The following is a 12,871-nucleotide window of genomic DNA, read 5'->3' as shown; positions in this document are numbered from 1 at the left end:
CCCCACTGTGGGTCACAGGTCTCAACTTATCTCTTGGATGTCTGGGGATGTCAATCTGCCTCGGGTGCAAAAGAAGGCTGCATCACCATGCGGGAAGCTCGTGCCTTCACCGGGCTGGTTCTCTCTTAGTCAGCTACAATAAAGAAAACCAGACAAACATCAGTGCATGAACTTAGTGGCACCTCAGCCAAAACCTGTCAATTCTGCCACTCACCGTCTCCTAAAAAGGCTGGCCTCCTCAGGCCGCACGCTTTGGCCACGCTCTGAGGCCAACGCCATCGTCATCGTCACAGAGTATACCTGGGTTAAGAGGAGACGAGGTGATGCGGCATTGCCGAAACTTGAGTGGGCCCTCGCTCCTCCCTCCCTCTGCAACTCACTGCAACTACCTGGCCGTTGCCGAAGGCAACCTGGACGGCACGTTCAAATGGAAAAGGTAAAGGCGTCGTCACAGAGTCCTGTAATACTTCCGGAGGGCTAACGACAGCGGCGAGCCAGGTCCATCAGCCAGTTGGCAAGGAATTTCACCATAATACATGGGGACTGCCTAAAGCACACAAATGACAATGGATGCTTAAAGCTTAGAGTGACAGAACTTGGCATCAAAACAATAACAACCAGTTCAGTACACCGGTCACCACTTACCTCACTAACTCGACTTTGACTGCTGAGATCTGGCATTACCTCCTAAAAACAAAGACAAAGAACGATGCTGTAACACAGCCACCAGTTACACTTGCCCCACAAACAAACGGTGACTGACCTTCCTGCAGGAAACCCCCTCACCTGGTATGGGGCGCTCTGCCATGGATTTAATCTGTCTGCATCTGCAAGAAAGTGATGACAAAAGTCAAAGGGCTGCATGAGAACTTCACAGCTCCAGCCGTCTTGTGACAAACTAGGAATATCATCTAGAGGCCAGACTACACCATACATTATGGATTTAAAGACCTTGGGCCTTGTTCTATTACACCTATATGCACCAGATTTTGCAGCAGGGCAGAGCAGCTCTGGGCCATTCCATGCAGGCACCCGTGACACAGGAGACGACAAAAGAGGGGATGCAACGAGGAGAACTCTCGGCAAAAAGCATGACTGCAAGCACATCAAAGGGCTAAGGCAAAAGACCCGTGACACAAGATGCCCAAAAGACACAGCATGCACAATAGACAAGTGACGCAACATGCACTGCGATTGCTCTGCCCTGCGCACCTCAGCATTGCGATCAAATGTGAGGCTTTCCCATTATGAGGGCTAAGGGGCCCCTCCTTGGACATCCCCATCTCCAAAGCTGACTCAAAACTCCCTCCCAGCAAGCCCCGAACCGACACCCCGCTTTCATTCCCTCCGTGGGTCATATCCCTCAACTTATCTCTTGGACATCTGGGGATGTGAATCTTCCTGGGGCGCAAAAGAAGGCGGCCTCTCGCGGGCCCAGAAGCTCCTGCCATTGCCAGGCTGTTGTCTCTCAGTCAGCTACAATAAAGACAACCAAACATCGGTATATGAGCTTAGTGGCATGCCAGCCAAAACCCAACAATTCCACTACTCACCGTTCACTAAGAGAGCCCGGGTCCTCAGGCCGCACGCTCTGGCCACGCTCCAAGGCTGACGCCATCATCGCAGGGTATACCTGGGTTGAGTGGAGACGAGGTTATGCAGCATTGCTGAAACTTGAGTGGACCCTTGTTCCTCCTCCCTCCCCGACATGCTGCAACTCCTCGGCCGTTGCTGAAGGCTACCCAGACGGTACCTTTGCATAGAAAAGGTAAAGGCTTCATCGCAGAGTCCCATGATACTTGCAGAGGACTCACGAGGGCAGCGAGCCAGGTCCATCAGCCAGTCAGTGAGGGGTTTCCGTGTAATACACGGGGACCACCTGAAAGACACAAATGACAGTGGATGCTTAGAGCTGTACCAGAACTTGGCACCCAAGGCATACCAAGTGGTTCTTTCCACCAGTGACTTCTTACCTCGTTCACTTGACCTTGACTGCCGAGATCTGGCTTTACCTCCTAAGAACAAAGACAAAGAACAATGCTGTAACAAAGCCACCAGTTACACTTGCTGAGGAAACACAAACAGTGACTGACCTTCCTGTGGGAACCCCGTCACCCGGTATAGGGCGCTCTGGCACGCATTTAATCTGTCTGCACCTGCAAGAAAGCGATGACAAAAGTCAAAGGGCTGCATGAGAACTTCACAGCTCCAGCCATCTTCTGACAATCTAGAAATATCATCTAGAGGACAAACTGCACCCTACATTACAAATTTCAAGTCCCCAAGCCTTGTTCTATTACACCGATATGCCAGGGTATGCAGCAGGGCAGAGCAGCTCTGGGCCAAACCCATGCAGGCACCCATGACAGAGGAGATGACAAACAAGAGGATACAACAAGGAGAGAGAACTCAGGGTGGAAAGCATGACTGCAAGCACATCAAAGGGCTAAGGCAAAAGACCTGTGACACAGGACACCCAAAAGACATGGCATGCACTATAGACAAGTGACACAACATGCACTGCGATTGCTCTGCCCTGCGCACATCAGCATTGTCATCAAATGTGATACTTTCACTTTATGCGGGCTAAGGCGCCCCTTCTTGGGTATCCCCATCTCCAAAGCTGACGCAAAAATCCCTCCCGGCGAAACCCGACTCGATGCTCCGCTTTCATCCCCTTGACTTATCTCTCAGACATCCTGAGATGTGAATCCACCTGGGACGCAAAAGAAGACCGCCTCACCATCCTGGAAGCTCCTACCATTGCCGGGCTTTTGTCTTTTAGACGGCTACAATAACAAAAGCCAAACATCGGTACAGGAACTTCGTGGCACATTGGCCAAGCCCCCAACAGTTCCACTACTCACCGTCTCCTAAGAAGGCCGGGGAACTCGGACCACACGCTTTGGCCACGCCCCGAGGCAGATACCGTCACTGCAGGGTATACCTGAGTTAAGAGGAGAGGAGGTGATGCGGGACTGCTGAAACTTGAGCGGACCCTCGCTCCCCCACCCTCCCGCCCCGACTTGCCGCAATGCCTCGGCCGTCGCCAAAGGCTACCGGGACGGTACCTTCGCATGGAAAAGGTAAAGGCTTCATCGCAGAGTCCCATGATACTTGCGGAGGACTCACGAGGGTGGCAAGAGAGGTCCGTCAGCCAGTCGGCGAGGAGTTCGGTGTAATACAAGGGGACTACCTGAAACACACAAGTGACAATGGATGCTTAGAGCTGTACCAGAACTTGGCACCCAAGGCATAACAAGTGGTTCTTTCCACCAGTGACTTCTTACCTCATTCACTTGACCTTGACTGCTAAGATCTGGCTTTACCTCCTAAGAACAAAGACAAAGAACAATCCTGTAACACAGCCACCATTTATGTTTGCCCTGCAAAGACAAACAGTGACCGACCTTCAGGTGGGAACCCCCTCACACGGTATGGGGCGCTCTGCCGCAGATTTAATCCGTCTGCATCTGCAAGAAAGTGATGACAAAAGTCAAAGAGCTGCATTAGAACTTCACAGCTCCAGCCATCCTGTATCAGTCTAGGAATACCATCTTGAGGCCAAACTACAACCTACCCCACAAATTCCACATCCCCAGGCCTTGTCCTATTACACCCATACTCCACAGTATGCATCAGGGAAGAGCAGCTCTGGGCCAAACCCACTCAGGCACCCGTGACACAGAAGATGACAAACAAGGGGACACAACAAGGAGAGAAAACTCTAGGCTAGATGGTCACAAGGACCGAGCAAATGAGGAATGAGATGACCACGGCGAGACCGACGGTGAGCCAACGAGGCTGCAAGAACCCTGGCAGAGGAGGATGATAACAGAAGGGCTTATTCCAAGAACCGCAAAGATGGATGCCCGAGAATTGGACGGGTAGAATCCTCTAGCTATCTTCACATTCTTACAAGCCTTCATCCTCTATAATGGATCATTGCAGGGCACAGCTGACAATGCAGCTCAGAACAAGACCTGAAAAGACACCCGACTCAACGTCGCTGAAGAGAGACGTGATCCTGATGCATCTCCAAGCTCACGAGTCAAAGGATCAATGGTATCGGCACCACACTGAGGAACACCAAGAACAGAGATGCTAAGAATAATGCCCAGCGTTTGCGATAAGCATCTCAAAGGGCTAAGGCAAAAGACCTGTGACATGAGATGCACAAAAGACAGAGAACGCACAATAGACAGGTGACATGTACCAGGCCTGCTCTGCCCTGCGCACCTCGGCACTGTGATCAAAAGCAAGACTTAAGCTTTATGGGGCCTAAGGGGCCCCTTCTTGGGTATCCCCACCTCCAAATCTGACTCAAAAATACCTCCTGGCGAGTCCCAACTCAGCACCCCGCTTTCACCCCTACTGTGGATCACAGGTCTCAACTTATCTCTTGGATGTCTGGGGATGTCAATCTGCCTCGGGTGCAAAAGAAGGCTGCATCACCATGCGGGAAGCTCGTGCCTTCACCGGGCTGGTTCTCTCTTAGTCAGCTACAATAAAGAAAACCAGACAAACATCAGTGCATGAACTTAGTGGCACCTCAGCCAAAACCTGTCAATTCTGCCACTCACCGTCTCCTAAAAAGGCTGGCCTCCTCAGGCCGCACGCTTTGGCCACGCTCTGAGGCCAACGCCATCGTCATCGTCACAGAGTATACCTGGGTTAAGAGGAGACGAGGTGATGCGGCATTGCCGAAACTTGAGTGGGCCCTCGCTCCTCCCTCCCTCCGCAATTCACTGCAACTACCTGGCCGTTGCCGAAGGCAACCTGGACGGCACGTTCAAATGGAAAAGGTAAAGGCGTCGTCACAGAGTCCTGTAATACTTCCGGAGGGCTAACGACAGCGGCGAGCCAGGTCCATCAGCCAGTTGGCAAGGAGTTTCACCATAATACATGGGGACTGCCTAAAGCACACAAATGACAATGGATGCTTAAAGCTTAGAGTGACAGAACTTGGCATCGAAACAATAACAACCAGTTCAGTACACAGGTCACCACTTACCTCGCTAACTCGACTTTGACTGCTGAGATCTGGCATTACCTCCTAAAAACAAAGACAAAGAACGATGCTGTAACACAGCCACCAATTACACTTGCCCCGCAAACAAACGGTGACTGACCTTCCTGCAGGAAACCCCCTCACCTGGTATGGGGCGCTCTGCCACGGATTTAGTCTGTCTGCATCTGCAAGAAAGTGATGACAAAAGTCAAAGGGCTGCATGAGAACTTCACAGCTCCAGCCATCTTGTGACAACCTAGGAATATCATCTAGAGGCCAGACTACACCCTACATTATGGATTTAAAGACCTTGGGCCTTGTTCTATTACACCTATATGCCAGAGTATGCAGCAGGGCAGAGCAGCTCTGGGCCATTCCATGCAGGCACCCGTGACACAGGAGACGACAAAAGAGGGGATGCAACGAGGAGAGAGAACTCTCGGTGAAAAGCGTGACTGCAAGCACATCAAAGGGCTAAGGCAAAAGACCCGTGACACAAGATGCCCAAAAGACACAGCATGCACAATAGACAAGTGACGCAACATGCACTGCGATTGCTCTGCCCTGCGCACCTCAGCATTGCGATCAAATGTGAGGCTTTCCCATTATGAGGGCTAAGGGGCCCCTTCTTGGACATCCCCATCTCCAAAGCTGACTCAAAACTCCCTCCCAGCAAGCCCCAACCCGACACCCCACTTTCATTTCCTCCGTGGGTCATATCCCTCAACTTATCTCTCGGACATCTGGGGATGTGAATCTTCCTGGGGCGCGAAAGAAGGCGGCCTCTCGCCGGCCCAGAAGCTTCTGCCATTGCCAGGCTGTTGTCTCTCAGTCAGCTACAATAAAGACAACCAAACATCAGTATATGAGCTTAGTGGCATGACAGCCAAAACCCATCAATTCCACTACTCACCGTCTCCTAAGAAGGCCAGGGTCCTCGGGCCACACGCTCTGGCCGCGCTCCAAGGCCGACGCCATCATCGCAGGGTATACCTGGGTTGAGTGGAGACGAGGTTATGCAGCATTGCTGAAACTTGAGTGGACCCTTGTTCCTCCTCCCTCCCCGACATGCTGCAACTCCTCGGCCGTTGCTGAAAGCTACCCAGACAGTACCTTCGCATGGAAAAGGTAAAGGCTTCATCGCAGAGTCCCATGATACTTGCAGAGGACTCACGAGGGCAGCGAGCCAGGTCCATCAGCCAGTCGGTGAGGGGTTTCAGTGTAATACAAGGGGAGCACCTGAAACACACAAATGACAATGGATGCTTAGAGCTGTACCAGAACTTGGCACCCAAGGCATAACAAGTGGTTCTTTCCACCAGTGACTTCTTACCTCGTTCACTTGACCTTGACTGCTAAGATCTGGCTTTACCTCCTAAGAACAAAGACAAAGAACAGTCCTGTAACACAGCCACCATTTATGTTTGCCCTGCAAAGACAAACAGTGACCGACCTTCAGGTGGGAACCCCCTCACACGGTATGGGGCGCTCTGCCGCAGATTTAATCCGTCTGCATCTGCAAGAAAGTGATGACAAAAGTCAAAGAGCTGCATTAGAACTTCACAGCTCCAGCCATCCTGTATCAGTCTAGGAATACCATCTTGAGGCCAAACTACAACCTACCCCACAAATTCCACATCCCCAGGCCTTGTCCTATTACACCCATACTCCACAGTATGCATCAGGGAAGAGCAGCTCTGGGCCAAACCCACTCAGGCACCCGTGACACAGAAGATGACAAACAAGGGGACACAACAAGGAGAGAAAACTCTGGGCTAGATGATCACAAGGACCGAGCAAATGAGGAATGAGATGACCACGGCGAGACCGACGGTGAGCCAACGAGGCTGCAAGAACCCTGGCAGAAGAGGATGATAACAGAAGGGCTTATTCCAAGAACCGCAAAGATGGATGCCCGAGAATTGGACGGGTGGAATCCTCTAGCTATCTTCACATTCTTACAAGCCTTCATCCTCTATAATGGATCATTGCAGTGCACAGCTGACAATGCAGCTCAGAACAAGACCTGAAAAGACACCCGACTCAACGTCGCTGAACAGAGACGTGATCCTGATGCATCTCCAAGCTCACGAGTCAAAGGATCAATGGTATCGGCACCACACTGAGGAACACCAAGAACAGAGATGCTAAGAATAATGCCCAGCGTTTGCGATAAGCATCTCAAAGGGCTAAGGCAAAAGACCTGTGACATGAGATGCACAAAAGACAGAGAACACACAATAGACAGGTGACATGTACCAGGCCTGCTCTGCCCTGCGCACCTCGGCACTGTGACCAAAAGCAAGACTTAAGCTTTATGGGGCCTAAGGGGCCCCTTCTTGGGTATCCCCACCTCCAAATCTGACTCAAAAATACCTCCTGGCGAGTCCCAACTCAAGCCCCGCTTTTACCCCTACTGTGGGTCACGGGTCTCAACTTATCTCTTGGATGTCTGGGGATGTCAATCTGCCTCGGGTGCAAAAGAAGGCTGCATCACCATGCGGGAAGCTCGTGCCTTCACCGGGCTGGTTCTCTCTTAGTCAGCTACAATAAAGAAAACCAGACAAACATCAGTGCATGAACTTAGTGGCACCTCAGCCAAAACCTGTCAATTCTGCCACTCACCGTCTCCTAAAAAGGCTGGCCTCCTCAGGCCGCACGCTTTGGCCACGCTCTGAGGCCAACGCCATCGTCATCGTCACAGAGTATACCTGGGTTAAAAGGAGACGAGGTGATGCGGCATTGCCGAAACTTGAGTGGGCCCTCGCTCCTCCCTCCCTCCGCAACTCACTGCAACTACCCGGCCGTTGCCGAAGGCAACCTGGACGGCACGTTCAAATGGAAAAGGTAAAGGCGTCGTCACAGAGTCCTGTAATACTTCCGGTGGGCTAACGACAGCGGCGAGCCAGGTCCATCAGCCAGTTGGCAAGGAGTTTCACCATAATACATGGGGACTGCCTAAAGCACACAAATGACAATGGATGCTTAAAGCTTAGGGTGATAGAACTTGGCATCGAAACAATAACAACCAGTTCAGTACACCGGTCACCACTTACCTCGCTAACTCGACTTTGACTGCTGAGATCTGGCATTACCTCCTAAAAACAAAGACAAAGAACGATGCTGTAACACAGCCACCAGTTACACTTGCCCCACAAACAAACGGTGACTGACCTTCCTGCAGGAAACCCCCTCACCTGGTATGGGGCGCTCTGCCATGGATTTAATCTGTCTGCATCTGCAAGAAAGTGATGACAAAAGTCAAAGGGCTGCATGAGAACTTCACAGCTCCAGCCATCTTGTGACAAACTAGGAATATCATCTAGAGGCCAGACTACACCATACATTATGGATTTAAAGACCTTGGGCCTTGTTCTATTACACCTATATGCACCAGATTTTGCAGCAGGGCAGAGCAGCTCTGGGCCATTCCATGCAGGCACCCGTGACACAGGAGACGACAAAAGAGGGGATGCAACGAGGAGAGAGAACTCTCGGTGAAAAGCGTGACTGCAAGCACATCAAAGGGCTAAGGCAAAAGACCCGTGACACAAGATGCCCAAAAGACACAGCATGCACAATAGACAAGTGACGCAACATGCACTGCGATTGCTCTGCCCTGCGCACCTCAGCATTGCGATCAAATGTGAGGCTTTCCCATTATGAGGGCTAAGGGGCCCCTTCTTGGACATCCCCATCTCCAAAGCTGACTCAAAACTCCCTCCCAGCAAGCCCCGACCCGACACCCCACTTTCATTCCCTCCGTGGGTCATATCCCTCAACTTATCTCTCGGACATCTGGGGATGTGAATCTTCCTGGGGCGCGAAAGAAGGCGGCCTCTCGCCGGCCCAGAAGCTTCTGCCATTGCCAGGCTGTTGTCTCTCAGTCAGCTACAATAAAGACAACCAAACATCAGTATAAGAGCTTAGTGGCATGACAGCCAAAACCCATCAATTCCACTACTCACCGTCTCCTAAGAAGGCCAGGGTCCTCGGGCCACACGCTCTGGCCACGCTCCAAGGCCGACGCCATCATCGCAGGGTATACCTGGGTTGAGTGGAGACGAGGTTATGCAGCATTGCTGAAACTTGAGTGGACCCTTGTTCCTCCTCCCTCCCCGACATGCTGCAACTCCTCGGCCGTTGCTGAAGGCTACCCAGACAGTACCTTCGCATGGAAAAGGTAAAGGCTTCATCGCAGAGTCCCATGATAGTTGCAGAGGACTCACGAGGGCAGCGAGCCAGGTCCATCAGCCAGTCGGTGAGGGGTTTCAGTGTAATACAAGGGGACCGCCTGAAAGACACAAATGACAATGGATGCTTAGAGCTGTACCAGAACTTGGCACCCAAGGCATAACAAGTGGTTCTTTCTACCAGTGACTTCTTACCTCGTTCACTTGACCTTGACTGCTAAGATCTGGCTTTACCTCCTAAGAACAAAGACAAAGAACAATCCTGTAACACAGCCACCATTTATGTTTGCCCTGCAAAGACAAACAGTGACCGACCTTCAGGTGGGAACCCCCTCACACGGTATGGGGCGCTCTGCCGCAGATTTAATCCGTCTGCATCTGCAAGAAAGTGATGACAAAAGTCAAAGAGCTGCATTAGAACTTCACAGCTCCAGCCATCCTGTATCAGTCTAGGAATACCATCTTGAGGCCAAACTACAACCTACCCCACAAATTCCACATCCCCAGGCCTTGTCCTATTACACCCATACTCCACAGTATGCATCAGGGAAGAGCAGCTCTGGGCCAAACCCACTCAGGCACCCGTGACACAGAAGATGACAAACAAGGGGACACAACAAGGAGAGAAAACTCTAGGCTAGATGATCACAAGGACCGAGCAAATGAGGAATGAGATGACCACGGCGAGACCGACGGTGAGCCAACGAGGCTGCAAGAACCCTGGCAGAAGAGGATGATAACAGAAGGGCTTATTCCAAGAACCGCAAAGATGGATGCCCGAGAATTGGACGGGTGGAATCCTCTAGCTATCTTCACATTCTTACAAGCCTTCATCCTCTATAATGGATCATTGCAGGGCACAGCTGACAATGCAGCTCAGAACAAGACCTGAAAAGACACCCGACTCAACGTCGCTGAACAGAGACGTGATCCTGATGCACCTCCAAGCTCACGAGTCAAAGGATCAATGGTATCGGCACCACACTGAGGAACACCAAGAACAGAGATGCTAAGAATAATGCCCAGCATTTGCGATAAGCATCTCAAAGGGCTAAGGCAAAAGACCTGTGACATGAGATGCACAAAAGACAGAGAACGCACAATAGACAGGTGACATGTACCAGGCCTGCTCTGCCCTGCGCACCTCGGCACTGTGACCAAAAGCAAGACTTAAGCTTTATGGGGCCTAAGGGGCCCCTTCTTGGGTATCCCCACCTCCAAATCTGACTCAAAAATACCTCCTGGCGAGTCCCAACTCAACACCCCGCTTTTACCCCTACTGTGGGTCACAGGTCTCAACTTATCTCTTGGATGTCTGGGGATGTCAATCTGCCTCGGGTGCAAAAGAAGGCTGCATCACCATGCGGGAAGCTCGTGCCTTCACCGGGCTGGTTCTCTCTTAGTCAGCTACAATAAAGAAAACCAGACAAACATCAGTGCATGAACTTAGTGGCACCTCAGCCAAAACCTGTCAATTCTGCCACTCACCGTCTCCTAAAAAGGCTGGCCTCCTCAGGCCGCACGCTTTGGCCACGCTCTGAGGCCAACGCCATCGTCATCGTCACAGAGTATACCTGGGTTAAAAGGAGACGAGGTGATGCGGCATTGCCGAAACTTGAGTGGGCCCTCGCTCCTCCCTCCCTCCGCAACTCACTGCAACTACCCGGCCGTTGCCGAAGGCAACCTGGACGGCACGTTCAAATGGAAAAGGTAAAGGCGTCGTCACAGAGTCCTGTAATACTTCCGGTGGGCTAACGACAGCGGCGAGCCAGGTCCATCAGCCAGTTGGCAAGGAGTTTCACCATAATACATGGGGACTGCCTAAAGCACACAAATGACAATGGATGCTTAAAGCTTAGGGTGATAGAACTTGGCATCGAAACAATAACAACCAGTTCAGTACACCGGTCACCACTTACCTCACTAACTCGACTTTGACTGCTGAGATCTGGCATTACCTCCTAAAAACAAAGACAAAGAACGATGCTGTAACACAGCCACCAGTTACACTTGCCCCACAAACAAACGGTGACTGACCTTCCTGCAGGAAACCCCCTCACCTGGTATGGGGCGCTCTGCCATGGATTTAATCTGTCTGCATCTGCAAGAAAGTGATGACAAAAGTCAAAGGGCTGCATGAGAACTTCACAGCTCCAGCCATCTTGTGACAAACTAGGAATATCATCTAGAGGCCAGACTACACCATACATTATGGATTTAAAGACCTTGGGCCTTGTTCTATTACACCTATATGCACCAGATTTTGCAGCAGGGCAGAGCAGCTCTGGGCCATTCCATGCAGGCACCCGTGACACAGGAGACGACAAAAGAGGGGATGCAACGAGGAGAGAGAACTCTCGGTGAAAAGCGTGACTGCAAGCACATCAAAGGGCTAAGGCAAAAGACCCGTGACACAAGATGCCCAAAAGACACAGCATGCACAATAGACAAGTGACGCAACATGCACTGCGATTGCTCTGCCCTGCGCACCTCAGCATTGCGATCAAATGTGAGGCTTTCCCATTATGAGGGCTAAGGGGCCCCTTCTTGGACATCCCCATCTCCAAAGCTGACTCAAAACTCCCTCCCAGCAAGCCCCGACCCGACACCCCACTTTCATTCCCTCCGTGGGTCATATCCCTCAACTTCTCTCGGACATCTGGGGATGTGAATCTTCCTGGGGCGCAAAAGAAGGCGGCCTCTCGCCGGCCCAGAAGCTTCTGCCATTGCCAGGCTGTTGTCTCTCAGTCAGCTACAATAAAGACAACCAAACATCGGTATATGAGCTTAGTGGCATGACAGCCAAAACCCATCAATTCCACTACTCACCGTCTCCTAAGAAGGCCAGGGTCCTCGGGCCACACGCTCTGGCCATGCTCCAAGGCCGACGCCATCATCGCAGGGTATACCTGGGTTGAGTGGAGACGAGGTTATGCAGCATTGCTGAAACTTGAGTGGACCCTTGTTCCTCCTCCCTCCCCGACATGCTAGAACTCCACGGCCGTTGCTGAAGGCTACCCAGACGGTACCTTCGCATGGAAAAGGTAAAGGCTTCATCGCAGAGTCCCATGATAGTTGCAGAGGACTCACGAGGGCAGCGAGCCAGGTCCATCAGCCAGTCGGTGAGGGGTTTCAGTGTAATACAAGGGGACCGCCTGAAAGACACAAATGACAGTGGATGCTTAGAGCTGTACCAGAACTTGGCACCCAAGGCATAACAAGTGGTTCTTTCCACCAGTGACTTCTTACCTCATTCTCTTGACCTTGACTGCCGAGATCTGGCTTTACCTCCTAAGAACAAAGACAAAGAACAATGCTGTAACAAAGCCACCAGTTATACTTGCTGAGGAAACACAAACAGTGACTGACCTTCCTGTGGGAACCCCGTCACCCGGTATAAGGCGCTCTGGCACGCATTTAATCTGTCTGCATCTGCAAGAAAGTGATGACAAAAGTCAAAGGGCTGCATGAGAACTTCACAGCTCCAGCCATCTTCTGACAACCTAGAAATATCATCTAGAGGACAAACCGCACCATACATTACAGATTTAAAGGCCCCAAGCCTTGTTCTATTACACCTATATGCCAGGGTATGCAGCAGGGCAGAGCAGCTCTGGGCCAAACCCATGCAGGCACCCATGACAGAGGAGATGACAAACAAGAGGAT

Source organism: Aphelocoma coerulescens, chromosome 26, assembly GCF_041296385.1.
Source record: "Aphelocoma coerulescens isolate FSJ_1873_10779 chromosome 26, UR_Acoe_1.0, whole genome shotgun sequence".
NCBI lineage: Eukaryota > Metazoa > Chordata > Aves > Passeriformes > Corvidae > Aphelocoma > Aphelocoma coerulescens.
This window is presented reverse-complemented; position numbering follows the sequence as displayed.